This window comes from Notolepis coatsorum (genome assembly GCF_963971535.1).
Source record: "Notolepis coatsorum genome assembly, chromosome: 8".
Taxonomy (NCBI): Eukaryota; Metazoa; Chordata; class Actinopteri; order Aulopiformes; family Paralepididae; genus Notolepis; species Notolepis coatsorum.
In genome coordinates, this window is record NC_140172.1 from 75,877,758 (window position 1) to 75,897,010 (window position 19,253).

At 49.9% G+C, this 19,253-nt stretch overlaps 1 protein-coding gene across 1 annotated transcript in view; it reads right to left on the reverse strand.

The window, feature by feature from the left end:
* tmprss15 (transmembrane serine protease 15) overlaps positions 1-19,253 on the reverse strand; it is a gene marked incomplete at both ends in the record, with an annotated part of 325,512 nt that overhangs the window by 256,291 nt on the left and 49,968 nt on the right. The gene's annotated exons all lie outside the window — the stretch shown is intronic.

Here is a 19,253-nt window from a genome sequence, read left to right on the forward strand (position 1 = left end):
TACGACAGTCATTTCATGTACAGTATGGATGAGGAGACATAAGAGTGATAATCTAGCGTTGATTTCAGGATGATTAGATAATCAGCCGGAAAATTACAACGTGACACATGCCTCCTCTATTTGAACGAGCACATCAAACAAGAGGTGGACGCGGGCAAATACTGCGGCATGGTCATGCTGGACCTACAAAAGGCCTTCGACACTGTCAATCACTCCATTCTAATGGACAAGCCAAAAGCAATTGGTTTTGATAGCTTATCAGTGAGCTGGATGCAATCCTACCTGGAGGGGAGAGAACAGATGGTAGAGGTAAACGGTACTCTATCCCCCCCCCTCACAGTGAGCTGTGGTATTCCACAAGGAAGCATACTAGGACCGCTACTCGTCCTAATTTATGCAAATGACATGTCGTCAGCCTGTGACTGCAACTTGTTCCTGTTTGCGGACGACTCAGCCCTGCTGGTCTCTGACAAGAACAAATTGCAGGTTGAAAAAACCCTCAGCACGGAACTAGGCAAAATCTGCATATGGCTCGCTGATAACAAACTATCATTACACATGGGCAAAACAGAGTCCATTCTCTTCGGTTCAAATAACAAACTCAGCAAGACCGACGGATTCTCAGTTACAGTGGGTGACAATATTGTCACAAGGAAAGACGAAATTACCTACCTGGGTTCCATCCTAGAGGCAAATCTTTCCTGTGACAAAATGGCATCCAATGTAATAAAAAAAGTCAACCAACGAACTAGATTCTTGTACCGGATCTCCTCTCTGGTAAACAAGAATACCCTGAAGACTCTGGCAGGAGCACTCATTCAAGGGTACTATGACTATGCGTGCACCTCATGGTACCAAAGCACCTCAAAGGCGCTTAAAACAAAATTACAAACATCACAAAACAAACTGGTCAGACTACTACTTGACCTGAACCCCAGAACCCACCTCACCCCTGCCCACTTTGCCAACCTAGGATGGCTTAGAGTAGACGACAGAGTATAGCAACTTGCAATGGGCCTGGTCTACAAGATACACTATACGACCGGGGTGCCCATGTACATGTCAAAATACTTCCCAAAGGTCAGTGAATACCACAACCACTACACCAGAGGAAGCTCAACAAATCATGTTAAACCCAGATTCGGCTCAAACAAGGGACTAAACACGTTTCGCAATTATGCCACAACAATGTGGAACGCCCTACCCAAAGCTGTAAAGGAATGTGAATCCCTGCCCACATTCAAAACCGCTCTTAAAGAGCACCTACGGGAGGCTGCAATTCGAAACTGGCCACCGTAAATGCCCAAAACCCCCACCACCTCCTAATAGACAGTCTCCTCACCACCGCATGTATATATTCCCTCCCTGCCGTATGTATATTTCCCTCCCACCCACCCACCCACCCCCTCCTAATGTACAGTCCCCTCCCCATCATATGTATATACTCTGTCAGGATCTAGGGGTAACAGTACTGTATATTTGAATACCGTTATGTCACAAATGTATCAGTACTAAATACCTATATGTCCCTATGCCATAAATGTCATGTATGTTGTGTATGTCATAAATGTCTATATGAATTGAAAATGGGGGACCCTGATTGTAACTGAGGGGTACAATTCCCTGACTGTATTGTTAGATATGATATTTAATACCACTACCTCTTGTACTTTAACTTCTGGCCATCCAGTACATGATATAAGTATGATGAACACTTTCCCACCTGATGAAACGAATCCACACAAATGTACAAATCGAATATTTAATATAGCAAAAGGTATATACAACGTTCACTTGTTTACACTTATGATTTGAAATATGCACTTGTATGGCAAATGAGTATTCGTAGGTAAATCAACATTGAATGTCCAATCTCTGGTTACAAAGGGAGTAAGTATACAACCTGGATATTTAGGAACGATAGCGATGGTACTTAAATGATTATAGCTGGATACACTAAGGGGGGGGGGGGGGGGGTCCCGCTGGTTGTAAGACAGTAGGAGGGGGGGGTTAGAGAAGCCGCTGGCGGTATCCCATCTGGCCGACGGTTTCTTGGGAGAATTCAAAGTCTTGAACACGGTGCCCACAGAACCTCGGTCCGCAGACGAATACAGCTGGACCCTCTGGTGGACGGTAGCTTCCGGTCCACAATGGAGAGACGTGAGGCGACCTCACTGGTGTAGAGCGCCGTCTCACCTGGAGTCCTCTCCGGGGGGTAGTTCCAACACTCCGCAGTGTTGGCCGTTATCCATGGAATAATCAAAGCACCCAAAGCATAATCCAAGCCGTGGAAGGCTCGCCGTCGTCCGGGTAGAGTAATCCAATATACAGGTCCAGTCGCCCTGGCCCGGAGCTCCTCGGATGCAAGCACCACTAGGGGTCTGCCCAGCCTGGTTAAGCGTCCAGATAACGTCAGGAACGATGGGGGTACTGATAACTTTAGAACTCTAACCGAACGATGCACCATACATAAATAGACTATTATTAGCTTAATAGAATACGTCCAACTCGACGGTATAGTGCCAAACTATGACTATTCAACTATTAATCCGCACGATATCTCAATGCCTATTCTGAGGCCAAGTAGGCCTTACTACACCACACGTGCGTCGTGGGTGAGGCTTCGCGTCTGTCACTCTGTTGGAGGGTAAAGAACTGGACTAAAAGGAAAGTTCTACTTTACTTGCGCCATATATATATGCGCTATGAACAAATAGTACCATTCGTATTTCGCCCGGCGTATTCCTACGCGGAACCGGGGCTTGCCACGACATGTTGGGCGGCACGATTGAACTTGGACCTAGGGGTATGGCAACCTGGCGCCAGGTTCTCGTCCAATGGTAGAATGAAACTATTATGGGCTGTTTAGTAGACTAAAGGGATATTCAGTGCATATTGTACAAGGAATATACAGGGGATATCAAACGATATACAAACACTATTTAAATATATATATATAAATAAATATACATATTCGGTTTAATCTGATCCTTCACAACAGCCGCCCCCTAATTAGTCCCACCTAATTAGCTAAGCAGAGACAGATTAACCGCACTGTCTACCACTCAAGGTCCGCTGTAAGGGTCAGTCAACTCACAAAGTCATGGGGTCATGGTCATCATCGATAGTATCTGGGAGTCGGGGCAGTTCTATGAGCCTCGCCACGGGTCGTGTATAAGTGCGCCCTTGGACGAGTACTTCAGCTGCTCGGACCTTGCCATCAGCACCGGTGATCACTTTGCTTACGCGGCCAGCCGGCCACATAGCCCTGGGTAGTGACTGGTCGATAATCATGACGACTGTTCCTTCTGTCAAATTGTCTCTCTCTTTTACCCACTTCTGGCGGGTCTGTAGAGACGGTAGGTAGTGGAGTAGGAAGCTGCTCCAAAACTTGTCAGCTAGTACTTGACTGTACCTCCACATTCTTCGGCCGTTCGCTTCTTCAGGCCTGTACATTGTCTGGGGTAGCGCGGGGTCCAGCCGCCCCATTAGGAGTGTGTTGGGGGTGACTGGGTCGACATCTGCTACATCACTGGAGACGTAACCGAGGGGCTTTGAGTTCAATACTCCCTCGATCTCCGTGAGGACTCTCTCTGCTCCTGCGTGGTGTACATCCTCGTCGTATTTCTTTATGATCAGCTCTGTGACCTTGTGTCGGCTGTTCAAGACGATCGGGTACTTAATATCATCCGGTAGATCGGGGGCTCTCCGCAGGCGACCACCCACTCTGATGAGATTATGGGCGTCACTCTCTGGTGCCAGGTGGAGCAGTCTGCTGTCTGATGGGACGGGGTTTCCTCCCTGTAGACAGTCTAGCTCATCGGGGAACGAGTCTCTCTGGGCTCGTTGTAGTAGAAGAAGTTCTGCTTCTTCGTAGTCAGCTGCTGACATGTCAGTGGTGGACTGAATCTCTGGGTGGTGCCGCAGGAATGTTCTTTGCTGCGCACTCTCTAGGGTAATGCAGTCATCTATGTTGGGGTCTGTGGAAGCGACTGTGCTCAGTCCACAGAACATCGGTTTCTTGTTCTCAGCCTCCTCGTTACTTGCTTCCCGTGGGGTGGGCGTGGGCCACTCTCCTTCCGGGAGCTTGAGGAATTCTGGTCCGTCACTGTAGATGTTGCGACGGGTTAGGTCATCCAGAGACATTCCCCGGGTGATGACGTCAGCTGGGTTGTGTTTGGTGTCCACATACCGCCAGCTCGCTGCTTCTGTTAGCTCTTGAATCTCGGTGACTCTGACTCCCACGAAGACTTTGTATCTGCATGAATCAGACTTGATCCATGTGAGTACTGTCATGGAATCTGACCACAAGATTGTTCTGTGCACCGGAATGGTGAGTTCACGTTGGATTAACGTGGCTAGATGCGCTCCTGCTAGGGCTGCGCAGAGCTCTAGACGTGGGATAGATTGTTGCTTACGTGGGGCTATTCTTGAGCGGGCCAGGATGAAAGCAGTGTGTATCTTTCCTCCCTTCTCTTGGGCACGCAAGTAGGCCACCGATCCATAGGCTACTTCGGAGGCGTCGCTGAAGACGTGTAGATCAATCTCGCATGTCTCTGGCCTCACTGTGGATGGGAAGTAGCTGCGGCGTATATTGACTCCTGGGAGTGAGCGGAGTTCCGTCTCCCACTCTCTCCATGTTGAGGCAAGGTGTGCGGGTATTGGGTCGTCCCAGCCCTGGTCCTTGTCCCATAGTGCTCGTACAATCATCTTTGCCCTGGTGGTGTAAGGTAGAATACATCCCAACGGGTCATATTGTCTGGCGAGTGTTCTGTACACACTCCGTCTGGTGGTCGGTATCGCCGTCGACCGTCCCTGCTCTGGAGCCAAGGGTTTGTGTCTATAGTGGAGCGAGTCTGTTTTGAAGCGCCAGACTAGTCCTAGTGTCATTTCTTGGGCTTCTCCTGGGATGGTCGCCATCCAGGTCTCGCTGCTGGCAGCCTTGTCCGCGGGGGAGAGGCTGCGCAATACGTGCGGGTCACTGCTGGCCCACTGCCTGAGATCAAAGCCGCCTTTGATCAGGGAGGCGCGTAACTTGATTAGGAGAGCCTCGGCTTCTTCTTGAGTCGAAACGCTTTGTAAACAGTTGTCCACGTAGAAACTGTTCTTCACACTGTGTTGGACCTCTTCATCTGCTGTTGGGTCCTCTGCGACGTGTTTCTGTAGTGCAAATGTAGCACAGCACGGGCTGCATGTGGTTCCGAAGGGGAGTACTTCCCACTGGTAGATGGCTGGGTTCTCATCTCCGATCCTCTCTCTCCATAGGAACCGCAGCAGGGGCTTGTCCTCCTCTACTAGTCTCACCTGCAAGAACATCCCTTTGATATCCCCGCTGATAGCCACCTTGTCCTGGCGGAAGCGCAGTAGCACGCCTAGTAGGGAGGGGCCGAGTGTGGGGCCGGGCAAGAGCTCTTTATTCAGATTTTGGGATCCGATCTGGTAGCTGCAGTTAAACACAATGCGATCCTTGCCGTTGTGATGGACCTTGTGATGCGGCACGTACCATGATTCGGTCGTCTGATCGGCCTCTTTAATGTCAATCTTTGTTACGTGTCCCGCTGTGATTAGCTTCTCAATCTCAGCGCGGTACACACTCTCTTGAGCGGGGTCTTTGGCTAGGCGCCGCTCCGTGTTCAATAGATAGCGCTCCGTGACGTCTTTCTTTGCGGGAAAGGTGGGCATTCCCTCTCGCCTCAGGAGTGGAGTTGCGTATCTCATCACTCCGCCGACTGTGACTCTCTTTGTCCCCTGCTCGAGTAGGTTGATGGCGTAAATGTCTTCTTTAGAACGAATATCTTTCTTTTCGTTCTTAAAGGGCATTGTCTCTAGTGTCCATAGCCTCTCGACATGCTGCAGGAGAGTGGTGTCCTCTTCTGTCGTTCTGGAGTGGAGGCAGCTAGTGGCTGCTGTTCGGTTGAGAGATTTAGCGAGGGGGCCTTGTAGGGTCCACCCTAGGCGGGTCTCGACTGCTGCAGGACAGCCTCGGGGTCCTGTATGGACCCGGTCAATCGGGACTATGAGTTCTGCATGGTTGGAGCCTATCAGCAGGGTCGGGGTAGCGCCGTCTATGAGCGGGATAGGTAATTGGCGCAGGTGCACATATTTATCCATCAACTTGGCGACAGGGTAGGTGTACTGCGATAGTCCTATTTCTTGGCTGGTGAAAGCATTTGTAATCTTGTACCGTCGCTCTGGCTGCCCGTTTGCTGCGATAGTGAAGGAGACATTCTCGCCCTTTATCGTCTTTAAATCTCTTCTTATTGTCCGAATCGTCATTTCGTTCTTGCTCCCCCGCAGTCCCAGCTGGGCCGCAGCGGACGCGAGCAGAAGGGTCTTCTCTGACCCGTCATCAAGGACGGCGTAAGTGTCCACGACTTTATCTTGGTAGCTCAATGTCACACAGACTACCTTTAAGAGCACTTGGGCGCCGCTGCTGCTGGCGGGGTCAATGTACATGACACTTGCCTTGGTGCCGCGCGATGGTGCAGGTGGAGGCTGTCTTCTGTTACTGTCGTGTAGTATATCTAGATGGGCTCCATCGCACCGACTGCACCTTTTCTTTAGGCGGCATTCGGCTGCCATGTGTGGCCGCGCACATCGGTAACAGCGCCTGTTGGACTTTATCCATTGACTCACTTCTTCTGCATTCATCTTTGTGAATAGGTCACATTGTGACAGCCAGTGTTCTTTCTCACAGTAGGGACACGCTATCTTCCACTTCTCTTTTCTCGAGGGGGTGCTGTGACTCTTACTGCTCGGTACTGACTCTGATTGGTGCATGACAGTCACCGATCTTCTTCCATCATTTATTCTCCTGGGTCCCTCTCTGGAGCTTGGCGTGCTCCGCCCGAATGTATCCAGTCGTAAGCTGCTGACTTCTCTCGCCAGGAAGTCGGCTAGATCAAGGAGGGATGGCTCGGGGCCGTTGGGATCCCGGTAGTCTCTCTGCCGCCTAAAACGCTCCTGTCTTGCGGGTGGCAGCTTCTCCAAAATCCTCTCGACGTTAGAGTTGGCGTATAGCTCGTGCATGCCCTTTTCCCGCTGCGCTCCCAGCATCCCTACCAGGGACTGCACTTTGATTGACAGGTCGTCTAATGAGCGATTGTCTGTGGCTGGGGGTAGGCGATCAATATGCCTTATCTCTTGGATTACGTAATCCCATATACGTCCATATCTCTGGTCCAGCGCCGCTAGGGCCGCTGTGTATGGTGTCGAAGAGGTGGCATAGGCTAGCGCTATATTGTGCGCTCGCGGTACTTTCAGGTGCTTCAGTAATATTGCATACTTGTGGCGTTCATCAGCGACATCCACCATCATTGTCTCTAAGCACATCCGGAGCTCCGTGTACTGTGCTCGACTCTCATAGGCGAAGTCTGGGAATGACGGCGTGGCAATGTATGACACCGTGGATGGCTGATACATCGGCGAGCGTTGGGGGAGAGACCTCCTGGGCGAGTCCCCTCTTGCGCCTCGCTGTGGGCTGGTACTGACAGGGTACCATGGCCCGCTGGTCCAGGTGCTATTCCTCGGGGCTGGTCGTGCGTCGTGCTCACCCGCGAATAGAGTCGGGGGTCTGTAGCGCAGCGCCGCGGGGGTATAGCCTGGACTGTACTGGACCTCCTGGTCCGGTGGAGTACTGTGCTGTCGTCGGGCTTGGTTCTCCTCCTCTCCCTCTTCTTCCTCTATCAGATCTTCCAGATCCTGTAATCGTTTATTTAGCTTCTCCGCAGTGTATGCCGCTCCTTCCTTGTAGCTGGGTCTCGCTTGGACCGGTCTGGGAAGGGGGTCTGCGGGGGGTCTAGGCTCGGTCTGTTGGTCAAGTTCAGGGTCGCTTGCTCGTTGAGGAGACGCTGCCCTTGACTGTTGTCTCGACGAGTTCCTTGAACCCCTGGCGGAGGGAGAGGGTGTTGCCTTGCGGATCAGCTGCTCCATTAGCTGCGCTTGTAACTTGTCGCGCTCGACTTCGCGCTTGGTGAGATCTGCTTCTCTTTGGGCACCGGCAGCGGCGCGCTGGGCGTCGGCCCGGTCTCTTGCCATATTCTCTTCTGTCTGAAGGCGTCTCATCTCCAGGCGTGTGCGCTCTTCTTCGCTCCGTTGTTGCGCTTGGAGTTGTTCGCGCTCGCTAAGCGCCTGTGCTTGGAGACGGTCTCTTTCAATGGTAAAATGTTCGCGCTCGCTAAGCGTCTGCGCTTGGAGTCGATCGCGTTCGGTAGAGGCTGTCAGGCTGACGAGGAACGCCTGTTGTAGCATCCTCTCCGCTTCGCTGGGGGAAGGCGGTTGTGGAGGTGAGCCGCTCCTGCGTGAGCCGCTCCTGGGGGTACTCGTTGGGGAGTCCTGGAGCTCTATTTCCTCGGCGCTCTCCTCCTCTTCTTCCGTGCAGAGTTCTCTCTCTGTAGGGTTGTCTTCCTCCCGGTGCTGGTCGGGGACTACTTCTTGGGTAGTGGCGGGGGGTAAAGGCATGTCCGCTCCCTCCTGGTCCCCACCGTGGGCTTGGTCAGTTACATTAGGACCTACTAGGGCCTCTGTGGTCGGGGAAACCTGGTCGTTAAGGTCAGACATAATTTTACTTTCTACTTTTACCGCGTTTACCGTTTGTCGAAGGCTAGGTAGTTGACTGACAGTGTAATCCTCTAAGTACTGAGGTGGCTGTCGTCTGCGCCGCGGGCGTTCTAGGTTAGGAGGACCGTTTCGTGGAGTGTTCATCATAGGCCATTTCAATATTAATAACACTATATTAATATTACACTAGTTACCCTCCGGCTCGAAGGACCAATTGTAACTGAGGGGTACAATTCCCTGACTGTATTGTTAGATATGATATTTAATACCACTACCTCTTGTACTTTAACTTCTGGCCATCCAGTACATGATATAAGTATGATGAACACTTTCCCACCTGATGAAACGAATCCACACAAATGTACAAATCGAATATTTAATATAGCAAATATCACTGGTGTAGAGCGCCGTCTCACCTGGAGTCCTCACCGGGGGGTAGTTCCAACACTCCGCAGTGTTGGCCGTTATCCATGGAATAATCAAAGCACCCAAAGCATAATCCAAGCCGTGGAAGGCTCGCCGTCGTCCGGGTAGAGTAATCCAATATACAGGTCCAGTCGCCCTGGCCCGGAGCTCCTCGGATGCAAGCACCACTAGGGGTCTGCCCAGCCTGGTTAAGCGTCCAGATAACGTCAGGAACGATGGGGGTACTGATAACTTTAGAACTCTAACCGAACGATGCACCATACATAAATAGACTATTATTAGCTTAATAGAATACGTCCAACTCGACGGTATAGTGCCAAACTATGACTATTCAACTATTAATCCGCACGATATCTCAATGCCTATTCTGAGGCCAAGTAGGCCTTACTACACCACACGTGCGTCGTGGGTGAGGCTTCGCGTCTGTCACTCTGTTGGAGGGTAAAGAACTGGACTAAAAGGAAAGTTCTACTTTACTTGCGCCATATATATATGCGCTATGAACAAATAGTACCATTCGTATTTCGCCCGGCGTATTCCTACGCGGAACCGGGGCTTGCCACGACATGTTGGGCGGCACGATTGAACTTGGACCTAGGGGTATGGCAACCTGGCGCCAGGTTCTCGTCCTTTATGGGCTGTTTAGTAGACTAAAGGGATATTCAGTGCATATTGTACAAGGAATATACAGGGGATATCAAACGATATACAAACACTATTTAAATATATATATATAAATAAATATACATATTCGGTTTAATCTGATCCTTCACAACACTGATGGAAACAAGACAAACGTCTTTCGCAGGTCTGCATCCCCTTAACAATTGTATGTATTGAGCCGTACTGTATTGTACCCATTCTGCAATCTGTTAAATAAAGTTTTCATTCATTCATTCATTCATGACTGGATTACAGTAAAATGCATTTTTCTCGCCTTTTTCCTGGAATTACTGAAAAACACCCAAACCATACTCTATTCAAAACGGTATTAAACGGAAATGTACGGATGAAAAAACAATCTGTCTCAGGCATGTTGACTAGAAGCAACTCACTGAGACCCGACGGCGTTATTAGACCCATAGATATAATATAAGATATATTTAAACTTTTTAAGCACTCGCAAATGTCACAATCTAAAACTATATCCATTGAATAAAGACCTGTCGATGAATGGGGTATCAGCGCCCCCTGCTGCTGGCAGTCAATGCGTTAAGGGGATGCAGACCAGAGAAAGACGTTTTTCTTGTTTTCAGGGTCCCCCATTTTCAATTTATTTCAATACATACGCCCTACGGCTTCATCTCACAAGATAGACATTTGTCTACTTGACATGAATTCTTAACCCTTGTTATATCCCGTTTCAGGCGCATGTTCAAACATGTTTGGGTGACATCGCAACACGTTTGTTCCTACCAAACAACGACCTGGGTGCCTGTGACGTTTTTTCAATGGCCGAGAAACCCTCGCCCGTCATGTGTCTTTACCCTAGCAATTCAACTAAATTGTTCAGGGGGCCACATTGTCAGAAACCCAAGGGGCCAGGGGCCGGACTGCCACGGCGCCTCCCCGTTCTATGAATATATGTACACTTGACACAACACGCAACCACATTTTCACAACTTTTATTTAACTACATTGCAAAAGTAGTATACTTTTAAAAAAAAGTGCTTCATTTATGTGCCACATCTGCAACATCTCCTGCAAAAAGTGCTTCATTTATGACTATGCAACAACTGCAACATCTCCTCTTCAACATTTCAATATAAAAATAAAATAAAAAACAAACAAGTGCATGATGTGCATCTGAACATTCTAACATCAACACTTGAACAAAAAAACACATTATAGTGCAGCTGAGCTTATGAAAAAGTGCTTCATGTCTGTGCAACAACAGCAAATCACAGCATCTTATTAGCACTTATTGTCCACTCTTAACTCTCAAACATCAGGGGGGTGGGGGGCAGACAGGCCTAGCCTACATACACACATCTAATGAGAGAGATTGCACTTCTTTGACTGGGCAATGGCAGAGAAAGAGGGTTCATAGGAAGTGAGGGCTACCCGCAAACAGTGATGCAAATGCTCATTTGTCAAGGAGGCACGGTTGCTTGTTTTAATGGCATTCATGTGAGAGAAACTGGATTCACAGGTGTATGTTGAGCCAAACATTATTAGCACAGATATTGCCAGCGTTTTTATTTTGGGGAATGTGTTGACATGAATACACTTTATCCAAAATGTTGTGGTGGATTCATTCTCAAGTGCCTGCTTCAGAGTAGATGATGCTTGCATGTCAATTATTTCAAGTTGCAGGAGACCTTCATCAATGTGAAATGATACAAGGAACTATTGTCCTTTTGTGGCAGTTACATTGGCAAATGGGTTGCTCACAAAATGCCAAATTCATCAAATCGACTTGCAAAGTTTTCCCTCAATTTATCAATGAAATCTGTCATTAATTGAGTGACTTTTGGCTCAATTGTGCGTGTGAACGTTGACAAAAAAAAAAAAAAAAAAAAAAAAAAATGTATTATCATGTAATCTTTGGCGGGCCGGTCAGAATCATCCCGCGGGCCGCCAGTTGAATAGCCCTGACGTAAGGTAACACACAAACGGGCTCTGGGGAGAGGGGCAGCGTCCTTGGTTGCACGTTAACACAAAGTAGCAAAACCACTCGCTGATTCAAGGTATACAACTGTTTAAAAGAAGCGTTCCCATGAATCAAGCAATCTCTCCTCACAAGAGAAACGCTGCTCGCCAGCCCTTAGCTCGTCAACAGAAGGACAGCGAGCCCTCATAGGCAATATCCCAAAATATACAGTGAATAATCACACGCTTTATTTGAAACGTAGTATTTCGAGTAGGGAGGGGAAAAGAACAGGAGGCTAACTAAGACAGGGGCATGAGCCCTGCCTTTCGTTACCCCCCATTCTACGTTTTGAGGAATACACAACACATCAGTGAAAAGGTTATTTACACATTGCTTCAATAAAAGAACACCCTACGAGGGTCTCTACATTGAAGGGAACGTAGTTGCATTCATCAAGGGGGAATATGGAGGTTTTTAGGCATAAGAGGGAGAGATAAGGAATTAAAGGGGAATACGGCCACAGCCTGCCCCCCTACCTGACGGTGTGTATTGCCCGAGATGCGTCCAGCTGCCGTGTCTCTCTCTCCCTTGACATGAGCTCAGGACGAGAGCCTATACTGTCCGCTCGCAACTCTTGTGATCGGGGCCATTTCCCCTTGGTAGGTGGAGGTTGGCCCGACGCTGCAAGAGCCTCGTCAGACCACCCGCCTAGCCGCTTCACCACCGATGGTGGGAGCGAGCAGAGGCGGGGGATTTGCACCTGCAACCGTGTGGCCCACGTCCAGCTCTGCACGGGGCTCGCCACCTCACCACAAGCATGGGATTAGGGAGCCCCGTGGCGTATGGATGAGGTTGTGACGGTGACCGCTGGCGTTTCCCAGGCGGTGGCCATTTTGACAAAAATAGCAACACAGGAATCTAAACTAAAATAAACTAACTATCACTGCTGACGTGTGCCTGTAGCAAAAACACTTCCGTGGTGAAAGAATTAGGGAAGAGCGGAAGTATGGTCACACCCCTCTCTTAAGTGCATGGGCGAGAGTGGGCGTGGCGCACCGGGGAGACAACCCCCAAAGAGGTTGATCCCGCAATCCTGGCAACAGGTCAATAGCGTAACTCGATCTGTGCCCGGAGCACTGCAGACTAAACAGTCTACTGTGAACAGCACCCCAGCGGAAGGGGCGTTCGGTATGCTGTGCACCATGTCGCAGCCTCCACAAAACCCGACCCCCTATAGAAGCCGAGGTAGAGAAGGCTGACACGATTGGCAGACGTCATGAAAAGTGCGGGGGCACACTCGCAGGCAGACGGGGTCAAGCCCGGCCTAAACCCGAGAGTCGACTCTGCTACCAACACACCGGAGAACCAACCACCTCCCTAAGTTTAGTTTAACAGGAGGCGGTTGTTCCCTTAACCCACCAAGAAAAACCTAGAAACAAAGTGTTTCAGTTTTCAAAGGGTTAACCCAGGCCAACAGGTCGACGGGAACGAGTCCGGACCTGGGCCTGACGGACCGGGACCTACACAGGGATGCCTAGAGGGTTTGACAGCAACCACCTCGACAGCCCCCTCCCATACCTGCCCAGCAGGGGGAGGAAGGAGTGAATACAATGGAGAAGGACCAGGCCCCCTAACACAGTATGGACCAAGCATGTCACTGTTATGGGCAAGCCATAGTGGCATACACATGACACACATATCCACGACATCAATCCACGCGAAGCCCGGACCGACCCGGCATTTTCCCCCCGGAAAAGCACAAAGTCCTTCGGGGTACCAGAACAGCAGATCTGCACCCCGGCGGACAACGGGTTAACTGACTTGGTCCGGCGTGACCAGAACCAGTTCCGCGTCCTGGTCACGCCGCCATCCCCAGTCCTAAGAGGGGGGTAGGTACGCATGTCGATCTAAAACATCACAGAGGGCGCCACCAAGATGGACAGAACGTGAATGCGCTGCTCCTGGCGGCCCACCTCATGGGCGTGAGACCCCTCCGCCAATGTAATGATCTACTCCGTCATCTCCCCCCGGAGATGCACGTGAGTCATCGAGTCTTGCACGGGCGCTCGGTAGAGATAAGAAATCTCCCTTCTAGTCGCCCGCATAAAATAACGCCGTTTCTATGAATTGGGCAACCAAGGCGCGCCGGCCCAAAAACGTGGTTCCACATAGGAAGCACCCAGGGCCAGCGCTATATGCACGTCAAGAACCCGAAACACATCAATGGTGAATTCTAATAAGAAAACACCAGACGACGTTCCCTCCATGCTGTCTGGGACGAGCAGCAGGAAGCCGGTCAAGACACAGACACAGGCCTTATATGACGCGACTGAGGGCAACCCTGTCAATTCCGCTCCTCACATAAGAGGGGAAGAGAGAAGTTCCCCCAGAGAGACCTCCACGTGAGTACAATTGAAAAAGATACATGCAATAATAATTGGGCCAAGTGACCAACAGCCCAATACACACTGTAATAGAGAGCAGAGCAGAAAACGAACAGTTTTCTAATGCAACGCATCATCCAACTTTGACAAAGACAGCGGTCTGCAGCACAGAGCCTGTAACCTCACGGACGTCTTCTGGCCAATAGGAAACGCACCCAGTGATGTATCCCATGGCCGGGGGGAAATCCCGTGACCCACCCATCCTAAGTTTACCCAAATCAAAAACCCTGGGTAGACAAATCCGTCCGTGAAGCTCTGAGAGAGCGCACCAAAGCATACAACGACGGCCTAGTGGCAGGCAACATGAATGACCACAAGGTGGCGCGATACAACGTAAGGAGGACAGTGTCAGAGGCCAAACGGCGCTACAGGGATAAAATTGAACTCCAGTTTGAACAAGCTGACTCTAGAGCTATGTGGCAGGGGCTCAAAACGATGACAGACTACAAAGGCGCCTCCCTCAAACTGAACAGTGACATCTCCTTAGCAAATGACCTCAATACCTTCTATGCGAGGTTTGATGCTGGTAATAACAACACCAGCTCACAAGCCTCGGCAATGGGGGGGGGGGGGGGTCGGCTGCTGATGGAGGCGCAGTGTTCAGGGTAACAGAGCATGAGGTGAGGCGGACCTTTAAAAAAGTGAATATCAGGAAGGCAGCAGGTCCGGACGGCATCCCCGGCCGCGTCCTAAAAGTCTGTGCCGACCAACTGGCCCCAGTATTCACTGACATATTTAACCTGTCCTTAGAACAGGCTGTCATCTCCACCTGCCTGAAGAAGTCCACTATTATCCCTGTACCCAAAAAATCCAAGCCTGCTTGCCTCAACGACTACCGCCCTGTAGCTCTCACCTCCATAGCCATGAAGTGCTTTGAGAAGCTAGTAAAGGGCTACATCTGCTCCTCCCTCCCCATCAACATGGACCCCCTGCAATTTGCATACCGCCCCAACAGGTCCACGGAGGACGCCATAGCCCATGTGCTGCACACAGCAGCATCACACCTGGACAAGAGGCAGGGGAACTATGTGAGAATGCTATTCATCGACTACAGCTCGGGATTCAATACCATAGTCCCCTCCATACTCATAGCCAAGCTCAGGGACCTGGGCTTGGGCTATGACCTCTGCCAGTGGGTCTTGGACTTCCTGACTGGCAGACCCCAGGTGGTGAGAGCAGGCAACTGCACCTCCTCATCCATCACCCTCAACATAGGGGCCCCCCAGGGCTGTGTTCTGAGTCCCCTCCTCTACTCCCTGTACACACACGACTGTGTGGCTCAGCGGAGTAGCAATACAATCATCAAATTTGCTGACGACACAGTGGTGGTGGGCCTGATCTCTGCCAACGACGAGAGGGCCTACCTGGAAGAGGTCAAGGTCCTGGCGGGATGGTGCCAGGAAAACAGCCTCTCCCTGAACGTCAGCAAAACAAAGGAGATGATTGTGGACTTCAGGAGGTCGGGGGTCAAGGACTACAGCCCCCTCAGCATCGACGGGGCACCGGTTGAGAGAGTCAACAGCTTTAAGTACCTCGGAGCCTACATATCCGAGGACTTGACATGGACCACACACATTGACAGTGTTGTGAAGAAGGCACGACAACGCCTCTACTTCCTCAGGCGCCTAAGGAAGTTCCAAGTCAGCCAGAAGATCCTTAAGAACTTCTACTCATGTACAATAGAGAGCATCTTGACCGGCAACATCACCTCCTGGTTTGGGAATAGCACTGCACAAGACCGAAGCAGACTACAAAGAGTGACACGTTCAGCCGAACGCACAATTGGAGGGGGGCTCCCCACCCTCCAGAACATTTACTACAAGCGTTGCAAGGGCAAGGCTAAGAGAATCATTAAAGACTCCAGTCACCCGAACAACTGCCTCTTTGAACTGCTGCGGTCAGGCAAGCGATACCGGAGTCTCAAGGCGAGCACAGAAAGACTCAGAAGAAGCTTCTATCCCCAGGCCATCAGGCTGCTAAACGAACAATGAATGAACACCACACAACAACAACCACCAAACGCACATAGCACACACATCCACACGCACACACTCACTTTAAACAAACACACTGTAGCACCCACTCCACACACTTTATAGCACACACCCACTTTAAACAAACACACTGTAGCACCCACTCCCCACACTTTATATTTATGGATGAAGGATTGCACTACAACTCGTACACCTTACTGTAAATTGTACCTAAAATTGTACCTCATCCCATTTCTGCTTTGCACTAGATAGTACTGTACATTAGTACACTGCATAGTATTGTGTATTGTATATTATATGGTAACTCAGAACATTGTACATATGTCTATACCGAACACTGTGACCTCATTTTTCTTCTTCTAAATTCATGCTATATTATGTTATTATGTTATTTGATACTATCTTGTCTAGCACAGTCTCTGGAGCGTAACAGTAAGAAGCATTTTGTATGAAAGTATTCTGTACTTCTGTATGACAACTATTAAAGAACTTAACTTAACAACTTAACAGGGAGTGGAACCAGGGAACCCCCCCCCCCCCCCCTCCCCCTCCTTGTGACGCGCTGCCCCTCAGCCGACAGGGAAAAACTGACAGGCAGGAGGTCCCACCTCCCGGCCAATCAGTAAAGGGGGGGGAGGATTTTATCAGCCCACCCCTCATGTCCCATCACCCCTGATACGAGGCAACGACAAAGCAGAGCCATGATACAAGTCATAGCATGCTGCATGAAAGCGCATTATACCTCTTAGGGTAACAGCTTCACATTCTGCACGCCAGCCACAAACGATAACCTCGCCTGTGCAAAAACTGGTTTTATACATGGCTTCAGACTCATGTGCGAACTTGCCACCTGAATTTTTACACTTTTACCCTAAAGGAAGAAAAAACACAGACCAAGAGAGGGGCCAAGGGCCCTTGTACAAGAGCTACACATGTAACTTCTGTAGGCCAACACCTAACCCAGTTGTGGATCCTAAACGTGAATACGATACACACAACCCTCCATCACAACAAAAAAGGGCAAAAAGTTCACTCTCACTACTGTAAGAGGAACGCCGTTTTTTATGATGAGAGAAGACATAAGTCCTCGATTAAGTGCTGGTCACAGACCTCGCTAAGTCTACATGACAGCGACCAAACAATCTTCAGAGAAATTCCCTCTCTCTAAGCAAGAGCACAACCCCAGCAGAAGCTGAGGGATTTACACCGTATCCCCAAAAATATAGTGAATCAACACACATTTTGTAAACAAAATCATATTTGAGGGGAGGGGGGGGGGGGGCCAGGGGCAAACCGGGTAATAATTTCACCCACCCCTCACCACCTTACCCCTGATACGATGCCAAATGTGTAGAGTAAGCTTTACATCATGCACGCCAGCACAGCCGAAGACCTTGTTTGAACAGGTTTCCCACAGCTCTGCTTATGTGTGAGAAAAAAAAACTTGCCACTTGTTATTTTCATCATTACCCTCAAGTAAAGAATAACAAGCTAAGAGAGGGACTCAGCCCTCGATCACCTGCCACTATGCACAGCATTGTAGGGTAACCCAGCCAGTTGTGGGCTCAGCCACGTTGTCTAACGTTACATGAAGACACACAACTTCTCATCATACAACAAAAAACCCAGTTAATTTTTACTCACGTAAAACAACGCTGTTCCTAGGTAGAGAGAAAGGCACAAGCCTTGGCCAACGCTAACCCAAGCTATACAAAGCGACCAAGACAATTCTCACACAGCACACGTCGTATCTCCAAATGTAGTGAAATAACATATGTTTTGTAGACAAAGACATCGTTATTAACAAAAACATTCGGGAGGGGAAGGAAGGAAGAGTGGGGTAATGTCTATTGGACATCTTACGTGCACCAAGGAACGCAGGACGAAAGGCCGCAACACAGGTTGGTCTCCACGTCGACGAAGGCCTCTCGCTGCCTAGGCCAGAAGAAGCAATGGTCGGAGCCTAGCTCCGGCGTGACGCCCCCCTCCTGCAGCCGATCATGGCGCAGGCCCGACTACATCTTCTGCCAAAGATGACGTCGTAGTCAGAGTGCCAGGGCCTGCTATTCTCACGGCTATGCCAATGGTTGTAGCACAAGCCAAACAGCTAACTCTAGGCTAACTGATAGCATCAAGCTAACGTTCCCAGCCGAGCGCAGCCGGCAGCTAACGTCGTAGCTAACAGCTAACTGGCTAACAGTTAGCTCAAACCGGCTATCGCTAGCCACTAGCTCACGCAGAAGCTATTACTGAAAACTGTACAACGTGAGAAAAGCAATACAGGCCAACATTTCAGACAGCCGCTGTCTTTTCCTCTTCTTATCCGAAGGAAAAAGGGAAAAAGGCAACACACGTCCCTCTTCAGAACGGTGTTTACCAGACACAGCGGTGCCGGCAACAAGTCCCTCGTTGTACGCGGGCTTATAGCCGACTTGAGCATGGAGATATTCTCATAACGAACACCAAGCTCACCTCCCTCACGCCGGGTGATTTTCATCTTGAAAAGCGGGGCAAGCACGGCGACAGTGGGTATCCGTTTGTCCAGAGACCCGGGGAATTGAACCGCAGATTCGGAATCACGGTCCCAGGAAAAACAAAGCTACAACTTCACTTGAGGAGGAGCTAATGTTTATCGTGGGGCATCAAACTAGAACCCCCTCCATGCTAAGGGGCTGCGAAAATAATCCTAGCCTGGAGCCGACCTTCGTAAGCTGTGTAGTTGTTCCCCCCACAACCGACACACCTGGCGCCCGCGTCGCAAAAAACATCACCCGCCCAGAGAGGCCATCAGCCCCCACCCGGCCGATCGCCTCCCAAGCAAAGTGTCCAGCTGCAGAGCCGGAGGCAATGCCGGCGGGGATTGCTCAGCGACGCGAGCCCCTAATACGAAATGCCAGTGGAGGTCAGAATGATCATCATCTTCTAGACACTCCGGTGGCAAAGACATTATCGCTGTTTTTCCTCGAAAAATAGTGAGAGAGAAAAAAAAGATATAATGTCAACGCAGCTCCTTTTCTCCAAAAGTAACTCCTTTCCAATAACTACTTCGGCACTAAACTCAAGTGGTGTATACAGACACTTGTCGGTGGTGAAAATAGGGAAGGAGCTGTTAGTATGGCCACGACCACGCTTATGTAGAGGAGCGGATGTGGGTGTGGCCAGGCGGATGGGTGTGTACATGTGAAGAAAATGATTCAGTATTAGATTGATAAGGGATAGGGTTCCACTAGAGTGCAG